Here is a 16,521-nt window from a genome sequence, read left to right as displayed (position 1 = left end):
ACATTTACCATATAAATTCACTTTTTCTATCAAACTCCACACGCATAGTTATATTTCATAGCCCCACCCGCTTGTTACATTTTCCTAAGTTATAGGTTTTTTCGTAAAAATTTACACTACGTAAAAGTTTATATTGAATTCAGCATGAAGTTCATAGGCCTATCCTCATATTAAGCATTTCGATGGTAAGGCAGATATACATAAGATGTACATAATTTCGATGGTAAATAAGGATACGAAAATTAGGCGATATATTAATATTTAAATGGGATTTTACGTAACCACAACAAAGGTAGATGTTTCTCGCATGCCTTTCTAGCTAGAGATTCCCCTTCCTTCCTTCTCTTCAAAAAAATGCTCCATTGCCAAAAGTGTGCTTATTCATAAAGTCTGAAGAAATGCTGGTTTTGAAAATTTTCAAACGACATAATGCTTGAAATTGTCGAACTAGACATGAAAACAATTGTAACGATAATTGAAATACACTTTTTGTTGTCAGCAACACCTTGTTTTGAAGTCTTGTTTTTGCTTACACAGTATATATTTATGCTCAATTATAAAATTTGATAATTTTGTAGCTTACTCTTTAAGTTTTTTTTGGCTTAAAACTCATTGGTATATGAAAATTTACTGAATTTCACGAACTCTGTATAATTACATATAAATCTCTCTCTCTCTCTCTCTCTCTCTATATATATATATATATATATATATATATATATATATATATATATATATATATATATATATATATATACACTCTGGTTATGTTTTCGTTTTTGTTTTGTGTAGCGTTATATATATATATATATATATATATATATATAATTATATATATATAATTATATATATGTTCTCATAAATAGATATAGAGTGAAGAAAAAGGTAATTTCACGTGAAATCACGTTTGTTCATCCTATTCCCTCTGCTTCACTTTGTGTTATCAAGTAAGATCTTTGACTTACTTGCAATTTCATCAAATACTTTTGCAAGCTAAATCCGATCCCGCATTTTGCTAATTCTAACCATGTGTTTAAAAGGAAAGTTTTCTTGGAAACGCCGCGGATTAAGGTCTATCTTCTTATTTTGTGTTTTTTTTTCAAATTAAATATGTTTTTAACTCTTTTTAAAAGTATTTTTAACATGTTTTATTAACTATTTGCTCTTATTATAAGCTCTATCACCTATTTGGTTTTATCGAGCTTTTACAGCTGGTTGAGATTACTTTATAAATATAATTAATATAAATATTAAATTCTTTCATATTTATAATATACTTTGGATTTACCATCTTGGATCATTTTGGTAAATTTTAATTTTAATTGTAATTTTTATTATATATATATATATATATATATATGTGTGTGTGTGTGTGTGTATGTATGTGTGTTTGTGTGCGTGTGTTTGTGTGTGTGTTTGTGTTTGTGTGTGTAAATTAATGCTTACGTGGATTTCACACAAAAATGAATTTGTCCGAAATTGGCACATGTTTTATACTGTTGAGAGCTTGTGTAGAACTATCCAATTTTCTGAACAACTGCTAATTTAAGTCGGTGTAATTAAATGCCACAGGCAGAAAAAAGAGTAGACCTCAGGTTTTATATCATAGGCATAATCATGTTAGCACACCAGTCCAAATCAACGAAGTTAAGAAACGATGAGTCTGGTCAGTACCAGATAGGTGACCATTTGGGGATGCTATCGACCGCATGCACCACACCAGACGTGGAAATTTTCAAGTTTGTATCTAGGGGCGCATTAAAAACCACTGGGAGAGAAGCACCCTCTGTCTTAATTGAGACATACATCTATAGGAAGGAATATACACAGACATGACAGAAGAGTAGACAGTAAAATAAATATTTTCGTAAGTTTAATATATTTATTTATATTTACAGAAAAAATATACTGCTGAAATAACTTATATTATCTCATCAAAACTTATTTTGATTACATTAAAGCATGCAACGAACCAAAGAAGTATCGGATCTATCAAAATTTCTGCGAGAACGAATCGTGGGTCAACATGCAGGTGGTTTTAATCAACGCAATATATTAGGAAATCGTTCCCTATTCAATATTTTCATTTTTACTGTTAATACAGTGATCGTAAAGTTAACAAGAGAGGACAAAGAGTGCACAAAACGTCATCCAGGTCGACCGGGCCCCTCTGAAAGAAATGTTAAAGAGGATCTTCATTACGACACAAGCTGCTGTTAGTCACAGAACAGCTCTCAGATATCTTCAGAAGCTGAGTTACTATGTAAGAGCTGTGAGAAAGGAATTTGCATTTTCTTCTGACAGTGGAAGGCTATGGCGAATGAAAGCTCCCTCAGCAAAAGTTTCCCTTAAAAGGACTGCAGACAACGCTGAAAAATGGGAGTTTCTCGGCCATGGTATGGGGTGTAATTTGGAGGGATAGTCATTCAGACATGGTGGGGTGGGAATTAAATATCAAGTATGCGAAATATGAATCAATATGACAAGAAGGACTCAATATTCTCAAGTGGTAAAATAAACCTATTTATAAAACACGGAGCTCTTTATAAATCTGCTAGAGTGACACAACATTGATTAAGCCAGAATGGGATTAATAAACTTCCATGACCATATCAGTGTCCGGATATGCACTCAATTGAAAACCGTTAGGTTATGTTTGACCGGAACTTTCGCAAAAGGTAAAATGAATCTTTTAAGACTGGGCCTTTACCATTAGTGCGCCAAACATGCAAAGAATTTCTCCAAGATGATATTTGGCAACAAATCAATGGCATGCTTAGAAGGGACCCTAGCATTAAAACAAGCAAAGCGTATGTAAACCAAATATTAGTTATTAAATTTGTGATCATTTATGTTTTATTTTGTTCTATAAATTATATTTTAATAAAATAAACTGTTTTTGTTATGCCAATATATATATATATATATATATATATATAGAATGATATATATATATATATATATATATTCGTTTTTTATACAGTTGTATAACGTTTTTTGATAAATGGACGAAGAAGTTTTCAATGGAATACATTATTTTATTGATTATATACGTTGTGGTAAACTAAAAACACCTGTAGAAATTTAACCTTGAAAACTTGATTATTAATAATAAATCCATGCATAAATATATATTTAGAAAAATACATATATATGTACATATATATGTAAATATAATGTACTCAAACACACACACACATACACACACACACACACATATATATATATATATATATATATATATATATATATATATGAGTAAGTATCAAACAATTAATCAAAGTAAATGAATGGAACTGTCAGCATTAATCAAAGATTAACACAGAATGTATTTAATTACTTGTGTGTAAATTGATTAGCATTGCAGATTACGAATTTTGTCCTCGATTCGTTCGTACATTTTATGTAGAAGCGAACTGTCAATGTTTTCCCAGATTTTTATGTCTTTTATTTCAATTTTCGCTTTCTGTTTTACTGTGTCTAATTTACTAGGTATACACACATTTACAGACACGCACCCCCTCCACACACACACACACACACACACACACACACACACATATATATATATGCATATATATATATATATATATATATATATATATATATATATATAAACCCGGCGTTGCCAGGTTGAAACATATTGGCGGGTGGAGGGTTTAGTTAATACTATTTAAAATATTTCCGACACCCTAACAAAATGAACGAACGTAACACTTTAAGAAATTGTTTAACAATGTATAAGCTTTATTTAATAACTCACAGTCTATATTGACAAAATTATTTCATATATATATTTATATATATATATATATATATATATAACTACTTCATTTCTCACATAAATTTAATATACGAAAGTATATATTAATGCGTAAACTTTAAGTATTTACTTCAAAAGTGCTCAATACGTAGGTAGAGCTAGTTAGTAATTTATAAAATATATATGGCGATTAATCTACACTGAATATTCGGAGTTTCATCCACTCTAGGATTCCTCAGGCTTATGGGCGAATTCTGTGGTTGTTTATCGTATTTATATGGTCCATATATATATATATATATATATATATATATATATATATATATATATATATATATATATATATGGAATAAGGACTATAAAATTACAAATACATAACATAAGAAATTGGTTTATTATAATCTGTTCCTCTGTTCTGGGGGAGGTGCAAACAGAATAATTCCTGAAAATCTGTTCAGGCAAACATCTACTTTCACCGTAATTTATGTTTGTGCAAAATTTCAAACACAAAAAAATAATCCAAGGCGTAGTTATTAAGAAATGTGTGAAAAAATGAACGGACCAAGGATATGAGTACAATTTTACCCTATAATGCTTCCTAGAAGGGCAGCCAGAGTTATCCCAAAATTTCCGTTGGCAAAAATTTACTTTTACCATGACTAATGTTTGTGCAAAATTTCCAAAAAGTCCAAGGCGTGCTTATTTAGAAAAGTTCCAACAAAGGAGCAGATGAACGGACGAACGAGAGTGAATTACTAGGTCCAATCCCGCCTTTGTCGGGAGACAAATAAGGTCTATATCATGAAGTTTTATTTAAAATCTAATATAGGTTCTAGTATTTGACAATAGCTTTTCAAAACACTTGCGACTCACATCAACTGATTTTCATAATGAACTGCTTTTATTTTTTTACCAATGATTTAACGTTTATCAAAACCTATTCGAAGAGTAGGGTCAACAAAAAGAATAGATGGGCAGATGAATGACGATAAATACTATGAGACGATTTAAAATCCCAACGTAGCTGAAACTAAAAACAACATATGACCTTAACAGGAGGAGGGCTCTCGAACTATTCTACACTTTAACCTAACAATTCAATGATAAAAAGATACTTTAAAAATTTAATTTAACTTGAAAATCCTATCTATAATATATCACGGTTCGTACACTGCACAAGCACCATTATTATTATTATTATTATTATTATTATTATTATTATTATTATTATTATTATTATAACGACAACAATAAAAATAATAAAACGGTACTTCACGGGGAATGTGGACCCTGCGTGAACGGGTTTTAATTTAATGGTTGCTCCCTAAAAAGCGCATACGCAAAAGGTTTTCATTGGTTTATTTAATAACGAAAACTTTTTAAGGTACTATTTGAGGCAAAAAAGGCCAAAAGCATTATTTGAATATGTATGAAAAAATAAATGTAACAGAAAAATAAAAATATTACAAAAAAAAGTGTATGAGATATATACGAGGAAAATGAAAGAAAATCTCAGAGAGCAGCCATTAAATTAAAACCCGTTTACGCAAGGTCCACGTTCCCAGTGAAGTGCCAAAAAACTGTAAATGGCATCGACTGGCGCTACACCAACTAGTTATGAGGGTCAAGGAGGATGGAAAGTCCGAGGGGGGATAGTACTATCCAATGGAAGTGTGCAATTCAAATCTGGTACCTTGGGGAGATATTTTGTCACCCAAACGCCAGGAAACACCAATGGCCGATGCCAACGAGAAATCAATTGCAAACAGCTGTTGCGATAACGTGCAATTATCGGCACGAGTGGTCAAGAGGTGTAGAACATTGAAAATTTGGAGAGACTTGTTGTCACGCGGTCTCCAGCGAATGCCACAGGTTACTGCCAATGAGCGATCACTGATGATGGCCTGTGGAACAACTCCTAGTAAGTGAAATAGTAATAATAATGTTCCCTCCAAAATTCACCACCACCCTGATTTTATATAGTAGATGTTTACTATATTTTCTTAGTTTTTAACCAATGTTCACATAATAGTATGATTACCTTTCAGTAGTTATGTAAACTTCATTTCCGTATTCATGTATTCTGCATTGATATGAAAATGAAGACTATAGCAGAGTATAGGATTCCTAGCCATGTAAAAGATGAAAATACGCTACACATTTTGATGAAAAACATGGGAAAAAATTAACATAGAAGAACAGTAAACCAAAACTTTAAATGCAATTTATGTATTAAAAAGTAATGGGTATTTAAATATTTTAATTCATAATTTTATGGGGAAAATCCAGCTCCCAATAAGGGTCACTCTATAAAAATTGTCTCAGTCATGAAGGATTTATTCTCCACTGGTAGAGGACAGAAAAGGTGAATTGTAGCAGCAAAACAGATACTACTACACTGTCCCGAAGACCAAGAATTATTTGTTTTACATTTCTTTAATTGTTTATTCCCTAAATTCATAATTCAGTTTTATCATTATTAGATTGTATCTTGCTTTAAAATTACGTAATTTTACATAATATTTATATTTTATATTGAATAAACTTCAGTTTCATCATTAAACGAATTTGGTTCCTTTCTTTTCTTTTTTAACATGTTTTAGCGCTCTATTTTTTTTAATATAGTATCGTGATGAACCGCCCCCTTAAGTAATGACAATTCTCCAATACTAATACTACACTATCACATTGATTACTGTACACACAATAACCCTTATCCCCGAGTGGGCCTTGGGCCTTGATAAGTGGTGACCTCCATGTAAAAAAAAACAGTAACAGTTCGAAAAGATCTTACATATATCACGGTGGCCGTGGTTTGAACCTACAGACCAAGTCATGCAAAAAAAAAAAAAAAAAAAAAAACACGTAAATTTTCAAGTCTTATAAAATTCTTTAAAGTTAATGAAATAAAATTAAGAAATTTATGTGCGGAGTTTGAACCTACAGATCACGTCATGCAAAAAAAAAAACTATCAACTTACCCACAGTAGATTCACTATGGATAAGTTAATAGCGTTTTTTTTTTGTTTTGTTTTTTCACAACCCGTTGTTTTATCATTGTTGCTAAGCAGCGACAGGGGAAAAGGCTTTACTGATGATAGATAAATAAAAATAACGGTTTCGATTTTCGATTATCGGTAATTATCGGGGTATTCTGAAACAAAACTTTACTAAGATCACTCCCAGACTTATGCACTAAAGTTCTGTAAATCAAATAAAATCTGTTCAGCCGTTTCGGAGTCTAGGAGCAACGAACTCACACACAGAGACAGAGCTGCAATTATATAATTGTAGAGATAGAGATATATTTAGATAATTTTCGTTCATCAGTTTTTATTGTCACACAAACGGCTGACCATGTGTGTTTCTATCAATTCGATTTCCGTCAGAACAATATAGTACTTAAATACATCGAATTACATGCGTGCTTGGTTCGAATCGTACTTTTTACCTTTATTTTGTTTGGTTTTTAGTGTTTTTGTTATTTTTACTTTTCGTCAGCGTCTCTCTCTCTCTCTCTCTCTCCCTTTTCCTCCTGCCATCTCTAGCCTCCTCTCTATCTCTCCCTCTTTTTCTCTCTCTCTCTTATGAGTGCATCTATCGTTTTTTTGTCTTCATAGTTTCTCTAAACGCAGTCAACTCTGCTTACAATTTAAATTCAAATCAACCGAGACGCTAAACTTGATTTGCAGTCGGCCATGCTTTAACAATCAACAACATTATAATCGAGTTTCCATTACGACATCTAAATATGAATCAAGAAAAATTGTTTAAAAAAAATATGACACAACAATTCTGTGCACTTTCCCCCCTGTGTTCACATATATAGAATATTTTATGCTGATTTTAACATTTCCGTTTTTATGTAAAATTCCATAACGATTTTTAGATTGTTATGGACAATTATGATATTTGATAATGCTTTTCCATTAGACATTGTTCACTTCTGTAATATTTTGAATAACATCAAGAACTTTGCTTGCCGATTTCGCTTTTTTCATAGTCTTACGTTTTAGTGATTTCTATATGATTGCATTTTTTCTATCTTATTTCTCTATTTCTAACTTTTGTTCTTTACTAGTAGGGCTACCCAACGTTACCCAGAGATAAAGTGCAACATGTTTCTATAAATAATACCTCTATCTCTTTACCCCTCTCTATTCACCTCTCTTCCTCATTTTCTACCTCCCTCTCCCTTACATTCATACTCCTCCGATTCTTGCTCTTGTTGCACACATATACACTGAAAAGTTTCCTTTATATGATAGATTCCACGAGGAACGAGTCGGCATTTATTTTCCAAATTATTAAATAAAATGGTAAAAAAAAACGCCCCCGGTGAATCCTAACCAACTTAACCCCAAAGAATGAATATCTTTTTTCAAAATGTTGATATTATTTATTCAGGTCAACACTGATTAAAAGAATGCCAGCTTTGCAGTTCTTTTGTTTTCAGTTTTTTACTTTTATCTGCACAACCAAATAAAAATACACACAGAAAATCTGCCCTTGATATAATCATTTTCTTTTATGGTGGATAGAAAAAATGTTACTAAGGTTGTTCTCGGTGCAAGAAGTGAATGAGTTCAGTGATAAACATGTTAAATCATGTTAGTAGACCCAAAAAGTCATCAACATTGTATGCCAGTTGAGCCGGCTTTCCCTTGAGAAAGAATTTTAATAAGAATATCAAGTTCACAAGCAGTTGACGTCTTCCTATATACACCGCCTTATATTCCTAAACGGTTACTAACCTGATAACGTTATTTAATTATAATGATCTAATGAGAATCAGTGTATCCACATAATTATGCTTATATAATTAATATAGTAAAGAATACGAAAGCAAGTGAACAATTAACAAACTACTAATGATTAGTAAAAGAAGCAATGACGAGCGCGTTCGCACAACCGAATGAGCATATAACTAACAGAGTAAAAGCTATTGCCTTTATTAAAGTGTGGGAATTAAAACCCGCAGGCTAACTCGATTGTCGCCCTTTAACTCTGATAACCAAAGAGCGTCACAGCCACGTGACTTCCTCTTTCTTATAGTTCTCTTTTTTCCGCTGAAGTCTTTACCAGTAAACATGTAAGCACGAGCAGCCCCTGTATGAATGGCCACCCAGCCAGCGCTACTGACTAACCCATCAGCCTCTCATCAATCGCAAGTAACGTTACTTCTTTCTCAACGAACTCTTATTCTTACTATTTATATCCTTATTATTTCTCATGTATATTTATGTAAATAAATCTATATTTCTTTCTCATATATATATATATATATATATATATATATATATATATATATATATATATATATATATATATATATCGGTATGTTTTTGTCATCATTGTGCGACCTTTGCTTTTCAGTCACTTACCATTCAATTTATTTAACTACACATGAGGTTGGGGTCGTCTATAAAATAAACATACCGTCCGGTCCCTTCCACAAGAGTGAGTTCTATTCAGATGATGGCTAAAGGCTTGCTCCTTTGGTTCCAGACAAAACCACTTATAAGTTATTACTGAAAGCGAGAAATTATACCCTAAGTTCGACAACAGACTCAAGACGGTAGCGGTGAGTAAGATGTTAAAGATACGGACTCACAACTGGATGAACCAAATTCGGATCCTGCCAGTTCCAAGGAAAGGTTTACAAATATAGACGTTGGCAACATCCACGTGATTCCTCTGATAAAGGCCAGAATTCTTCTAGAAAGAATTCTGAATAGAAAGATATCGGGAAAACATCATCAAAATTATTAGGAATTATGCTTAACAACAAAAGCAGTCTTAGAATACTCCCCCGTCCATAATGAACCCTTCATTTCCTATTGCTTTTCTTCCCACTTTTTATATATTCGTTTTTACTTTTATTCATTTTTCTTTTTTTCCGTTATTGCCCGGAATCACGCATTGTTGGACAGTTTCCATCAGAGTCGACAATGTTACGCCCATCACCGTCACCACTTTCTCCCCCTCCCCATTGTTACGGCACCATCTCATGTGACGAAGATACTATGATTACTTTCGAAAAACTATCAAGCTGATGTTTTGTTCAATTTCTCTAAAAACTATTATGTCACTTAAATTCGAAAAGAAATAGCAATTTTTAAGTAATCCGTCCACCCATATGAGTAGCTTTAAAAACTAAAGACTAAGAAAATAATTTATTAGCAACGCCAGAATGAAATAAATCTACACATCGTTATTTGCTAATTTCATGCGATTTATTTCCTTGTTCGCCGTCGCTGTTGTTGGTTGTCGTTTCCGTCGTCATAGAGATCGTTGCTTTCGTAACTAATGTACTCATCAGACTAGAACTGTTCCTAGGCGATAGAATAAAAAGTCTGCGCCGATTCCGGCCATTCTCTTTCCATTAACACTTTCCAATAAGTAAAAATAATTGATAGGCCACTTCACTAATCTTTTGTAATTAGTCAATGAATATTTCGGGTTATGTTCTACTCTTATGATTTATCGTCTTATTTTTTTACTAATACTGAACGGAAAAATTGCAAGGGTTTATTTTATGTATTAAGCATAGATTTAATGATGAAGAATATTGGGGAGCACATACATCAAATCTGTTGATATGACCGCTGGAAAAAGTGATGGATTATTCTACCGCTCTAGCAGGTATCTCACTACCGATGAAATCCTCTATCTGTATAAGAGCCTCGTGCATACTAAAATAGGGTACTATTGCCACATCTGAGCAGGAGCTACTTTGTTCTACTTATCCTGCCTTGAAAGAGTTCAAAACCGGCTTCAAAATCTAGTAGGTGATGTCCTTTATGCTTCCCTGCAACTTCTTACCAATAGAATAGACGTTTTGAGCCTGCCCCTTCTTTATCGTTATTTTCATGACAAGTGTTCATCTGAGCTCCAATCTATTATTCTTGCTAGACTTGCATAAAACACTCAACTAGCTACAACCACTATCCATAATTTCATCACCCTCTCTATGTCTAAATCTAAACGCAGATATCACGAAAAAAGTATATTTCTTAGAACTGCCCGCCTGTGGAACACTGTTCCGCTTGCTTGCTTCCTTCCTGCCGACTACAACATTGTGGCCTTCAAGTCCAATGTAAAAAAAGTTCTTGTTTAACTGTCCCTTTAAATAATCAAATTCTACCCAACTTATATCATTAACGATTACTATACATTACATTAATTAACTTGTGTCCTCGGGTGTGTTTTAGGCCTTGCTAAGTGGTGACTCATTTGTAAAAAATAGAAAATAATAAAAATGATGAATAAAATAGAACAAAGTTTTATTAGTTACGTTTATAAGAAGTATTTGTTGCCGTTAGTCTTGAAGACAAACATGTTTTATTCCGTACAGAAGCAGTTTTAGGAATGGAAGTTCTTGGAAAAAACTCTGCTCATGGAAATTACGTCTAACCTTAGGTGGATGAATGAAAAAGAAAGGTGGTTGGTATTTATGTTTTACAAGTCTGGATTCGATAAAGCCTATTGGGTTTTTTGTTGCTTCTTTATTGTAGGAGACTGACATATTAATATTGTTTTGTTTATTTCTAGTTTACAACATAGTTTACGACATAGTTTACAACGCAGTTTACGACATATAAACCATTACTATTATTCACAGTCTAAAACAATGCATTTTTCAACTAATAATTGCATATTATTGTTCTGACTTTTTTAGATAAGAATTAATATTTTTCATTATTTAGATTATTATGAGTATATTTCTCATTTTGAGTGTTATTCTCACAACGTTTCGGCTCATTTAAACTCCAAACTTCTTCATGCGTATCTTATTAAATGTGGCAGTGTTAATAAGAATTTTGCATAACTGTATCTAACTATGCAAATGTGTTAGTGTTATTAAAAGGTTTGCGTCCAACTATGCACGTGTGTTAGTGTTATTTAACGTTTTGCATCTAACTATGCAAATGTGTTAGGGTTATCTTTTTTTTCATCCAACTATGTGAATGTGCCAGTGTTATTAAATGTTATGCCTCCAACTATGTGAATGTGTCAGTGTTATTTAAAGTTTTTCATCGAACTATGAAAATGTGTTAGTGTTATTAAATGTTTGGCATCCAACTGTAAATGTGCTAGTGTTATTTAAGGTTTTGCATCCAACTATGTAAATGTGTTAGTGTTATTAAATGTTTTGCATCCAACTTGCAAATGTTTTAGTGTTATTTAAAGTTTTGCGTCCAACTATGTAAATGTGTTAGTGTTATTTAAGGTTTTGCATCCAAATATGTAAATGTGTTAGTGTCATTAAATGTTTTGCATTAAACTATGCAAATGTGTTAGTGTTATTTAACGTTTTGCATCCAACTATGTAAATGTGTTAGTGTTATTTAAGGTTTTGCATCCAACTATGTAAATGTTTTAGTGTTATTTAAAGTTTTGCATTGAACTATGTAAATGTGTTAGTGTTATTAAATGTTTTGCATTAAACTATGTAAATGTGTTAGTGTTATTTAACGTTTTGCATCCAACTATGTAAATGTGTTAGTCTTTTTTAAAGTTTTGCATCCAACTATGTAAATGTGTTAGTGTTATTAAATGTTTTGCCTCCAACTATCTAAATGTGTTAGTGTTATTAAATGTTTTGCATCCAACTATGTAAATGTGTTAGTGTTATTTAACGTTTTGCATCCAACTATGTAAATGTGTTAGTGTTATTTAAAGTTTTGCATCCAACTATGTATGTGCGCTAGTGTTATTAAAATTTTTTCCTCCAACTATGTAAATGTGTTAGTAAGAGTTTTTGGATCCGACTATGATTATTACTCCACGAAAAATCAGATAAAGACCAGTTTACATTGATAAAATATGTTTGACCTGTTTATTATATTAGTCATTCCATTGCTAGTATTTTATGTATAGGTTTGTATATTAATTTAACTTCCATTTATACAAATTAAACTTGAATTCCTAATGAATAAAAACATTTGGGACCATATGACCTGGACGGGAAATGTGACGTATCCATTAACACGAAGAACCCCCCAATTTTATACACGTTTGTTTTTATTATTATTATACAGTTGAAAACTTGAAAAATAGAATATAATTTTTAGATAAAATCTAGTCAATTTTCTAATGAAACCGAAATACATTGAAATAAGAAGGACATAGAACAAGAATACATGAGTGATGATCTCTTACTTCCGGTTTGAATTATCATCATTGTTGAATGATCGACACCGGAAGTCAGCTCTCATCAATCAGTTTGTTTTTGAAAGCAAATTACTTTATAAATTGACACGAAACATAATAATAAAAATTTATATTTCTTTAATATTCAGAAAAAAAATTACAAATAGCTTGATCAAAGTTCTCTCAATCTGTTATATTTAAAGATAATATTTATGGTGTTAACTAAAATTGTATTATATAATTTTATACGACGAATTAAAAGTTATAACAAAAAGTATTCAGATAAAATACTTTGTCTCAAAATATTATAAATAACCTAACTACGTGGATGATTTTTAATCACAGATTAAAACTAAAATATACGTGTAAGACCTACATGCGTTTTGATAAAACCATCAGATTATTAAATCAGTCATCTGTGTTTAGATTATTCCAAAATAAAAACAACTATTGATCTTATCTATACCTAGAAAACGCCTTATAACATATTAAAAAGAAGATTTATGCCGTAAATCAATAATGTGATTGAGTAATATTGTTGTATATTGAGGGGGTATATATTAAGTACGTGTGTCTAAACTTGTTAATCGTCTTGTGGTATAAAATGTTCTTATAATGAATGTTTGTAATCAGAGTGTATGTACATTTGTATATACGTGTCACAGTCATCTATATGACGTGTGTTCGTCTAATCTAGGTTTTTTATCGTTCGTCGAATTGATGCGTGTATAACACCTACTACGACATTGTTGATATCCTGCAGGAGGAGGGTACATTTGCTGATCTTGCCCCGCCTCTTGATTTTGATAGCTTTCCTTAATTTCCTCAAAAGTAAAGCATAATAGGCTTCTGTAATTGTGGTACCCTTTGCCAGGAAATCTGTCATCACTACTCCGTCCTGGTCTCAGAAGACTGTGAGCATAACCTTGCCAGCGGAGGGCTGCACCCTTGTCTTCTTTGAAGGTGGTGAGTACAAGTGCTTCCATTGCATTGACTGGGCTTTTGTCTCTGTATCATACTGATGGAGCCAGGTTTCATCCTGTGTAATCAGTCTTTTGAAAAATTTTGACTCATCTTCTTGGCACATCTCCAAATTCATCCTCGAGCACTCGACGCATTCTCGCTTCTGGAATTGTGTGAGCAACCTGGGAATCCATCTGGCAGACACCTTATGCATATGCAAATGGCCATGAATGATAGTTTCCACGGACCCTGTACTAATCTTGACATCTTGGGCTATTGGGCGAATAGTAATTCGTCGATCTTCCAAAATGGCAGCCTCAACTTGGCGGACAGATGCTTCATCAATGGAAGAAGGGGGGCGACCAGGTCTGGGAGCTGTTTTCACAGACTTCCTGCCATGTTTGAATTCACGATGCCAGCGTTTTACAAGGTCATATGATGGGGCATTATCACCATATATTTCTTTCATTTCATCAAAAGTCTCCTGTGGTGTGCGTCCTTTCAAATAAATACAAAAACCGGATCACTGCTCGACATTCAACAGGTTCCATTTCACACCTGACTCAGTTCAAACACCTGTAAAACAGAAACCACAATTAGTTCAGAACTGTAATTTGCCACATAACCCCTAGGGATATAAATCAGTGCACATGCAAACGTTCAGCTTGATCAGACAACTGGAAGTGGGTCAGGGGCATTACTTATTGCACTCTCCTTGTATATACATACACACACGCGCATATATATATATATATATATATATATATATATATATATATATATATATATATAGTGTCTTGGAAGCTTTTAGCCTTTAAAACTATATACAAAAACTTATTTTATATTTATTTATTTTAAGTCCGTAAGTCATTTTTCACCTGCAATCGCTGCACCAACTTGCTTTCTCGAATTCACAATAGTCCTAATATTATTTAATAGAGCATCAATTGTCTACCATGAAACACTGTCTCAGGGATTTGAAAAAAAAACAACAATATATTAAATCATATCTCCGCAGCAGTGTTGATCAAACACCACCTCCTTTAATTGCAAGAACAAAAAATATTGGATCTAGTTTCCTGTTGAAGATCAATTTGGCTGACCTATGTATGCTATCAAAAAATCTTACCTGTAAGATTCGTTCCTGTCTCCAAATTCAAGATGGATATATATTTTTAATTTCCAGCGTTGTATTTATATGATTCGGATTAAGCTATATTACTACTTTTTGCACCTTTCAATAATTAGCACTTTATTTATGTATTTACATTCTTATTAAAAATATATAAAAATTAAATATGTATACTTATATATATATACAAAATTTTTAATATAATATATGTGTGTGTATGTGTGTTTGTGTGTGTGTACGTTTCCCGGTCGTGAATTACCCTTCTATGATATTTTAATTTTCCAGATTTCGTATATATGATTAGAGAGTCATGATTTCAAATGTAAAAAAATATTAGGATGCCATCAGCTAGAGTAGAAACCGGAACTCTATCATTCAACGCTGGTGACATTGTAAATGCACCAATTAAAAATAAACTAAGATGAATGTACAAAATGTATGCCAATTTTTTCAATTTTGACCTACTTTTGACCCCTTAAAAACTCTTTTACCCAACTTAAGGCCCATAAAAGAAGGGCCCGTAAAAATCTAATCATTTGTGGCCCTTAACGCCGCTCTGCGACTTGAAGTTTCAGAAGAGATAGAGTGTTTGAAAATACAGTGACAGAAAGATATATAGTATTTCATATATATATATATATATATATGTGTGTGTGTGTGTGTGTGTGTGTGTGTGTGTATGTGTATGAAACATAGACCCTACTGATGCCCTGTACGGGATAAAAATAAATGTATAATAAGATTGTCTTAAGTTTGTGTTATTTTTTCCCCTTATGTATATGTTGACTCGCATTGAGCTCTAATATTTGAAATTTTTCTATAGGAACTACTTGATATTTTGGAATAACCCTCTTTATGCATATATATATATATGTGTGTGTGTGTGTGTGTGTGTGTGTGTGTGTGTGTGTGTGTATGTGTGTGTATGTGCGTGTGTGATAGAAGTCTTTTTAATGCCACATTGTATATGTGTTTGCGATTGTGTGTACGTGCGTGTATATTCTATCCTTGTCTTTATGTAGTTATGTTAATCTATATATCAGTGTGTTTCCTTTTGTCGCAATTGCATTTGCATAACAATATTATCTTGATCTGTTTTCTGCTTCTACGTGTCGTTTTCGGGTGTGTCGTAGCATTTTGACTGGAAGCTTCATCCGTCCGGCGGCAGAGTAAAGTAGACTTTAAATCGGAATTTAATGGGCGTAAATGTGTGAATTCTTATTTTTTTAACGTCCCTCTAAATGGTAGAAATATTCTAGTTGATGGCTCTTTTAATATATTTTTTCACGGTTTGAAAATATATGCGGATTGGTAAAGCAATAAAATAACGGACACAAACGAATAATATTGATAAGGGAAAAGACAGAGAATCGGAATGTTCAAAGAAAATACATCTTCCACACAGACGTTTTAGGTGAAATAATTTTTTTTTCGTTCGTTTAATACACAAGTCGCCGACATGTATTTTCAACACGACAAGTATGATCTCTCTTTCCTTCACTTTCTG

At 32.4% G+C, this 16,521-nt stretch overlaps 1 protein-coding gene across 1 annotated transcript in view; it reads left to right on the top strand.

The window, feature by feature from the left end:
• The first annotated feature begins 8,798 nt into the window (after nucleotides 1–8,798).
• The window catches only part of LOC145280188 (uncharacterized), a 152,756-nt gene continuing 145,033 nt past the window's right edge, over nucleotides 8,799–16,521 (top strand). Inside the window, exon 1 of the mRNA XM_080131951.1 lies at nucleotides 8,799–8,934. The gene's annotated coding sequence lies outside the window, so the exon portion shown is untranslated. The remainder of the gene's footprint in view (nucleotides 8,935–16,521) is intronic.

This window comes from Euprymna scolopes, chromosome 7 (genome assembly GCF_053919585.1).
Source record: "Euprymna scolopes isolate OS-2025 chromosome 7, ASM5391958v1, whole genome shotgun sequence".
NCBI classification, from domain to species: Eukaryota; Metazoa; Mollusca; class Cephalopoda; order Sepiida; family Sepiolidae; genus Euprymna; species Euprymna scolopes.
This window is presented reverse-complemented; position numbering and strand designations above follow the sequence as displayed.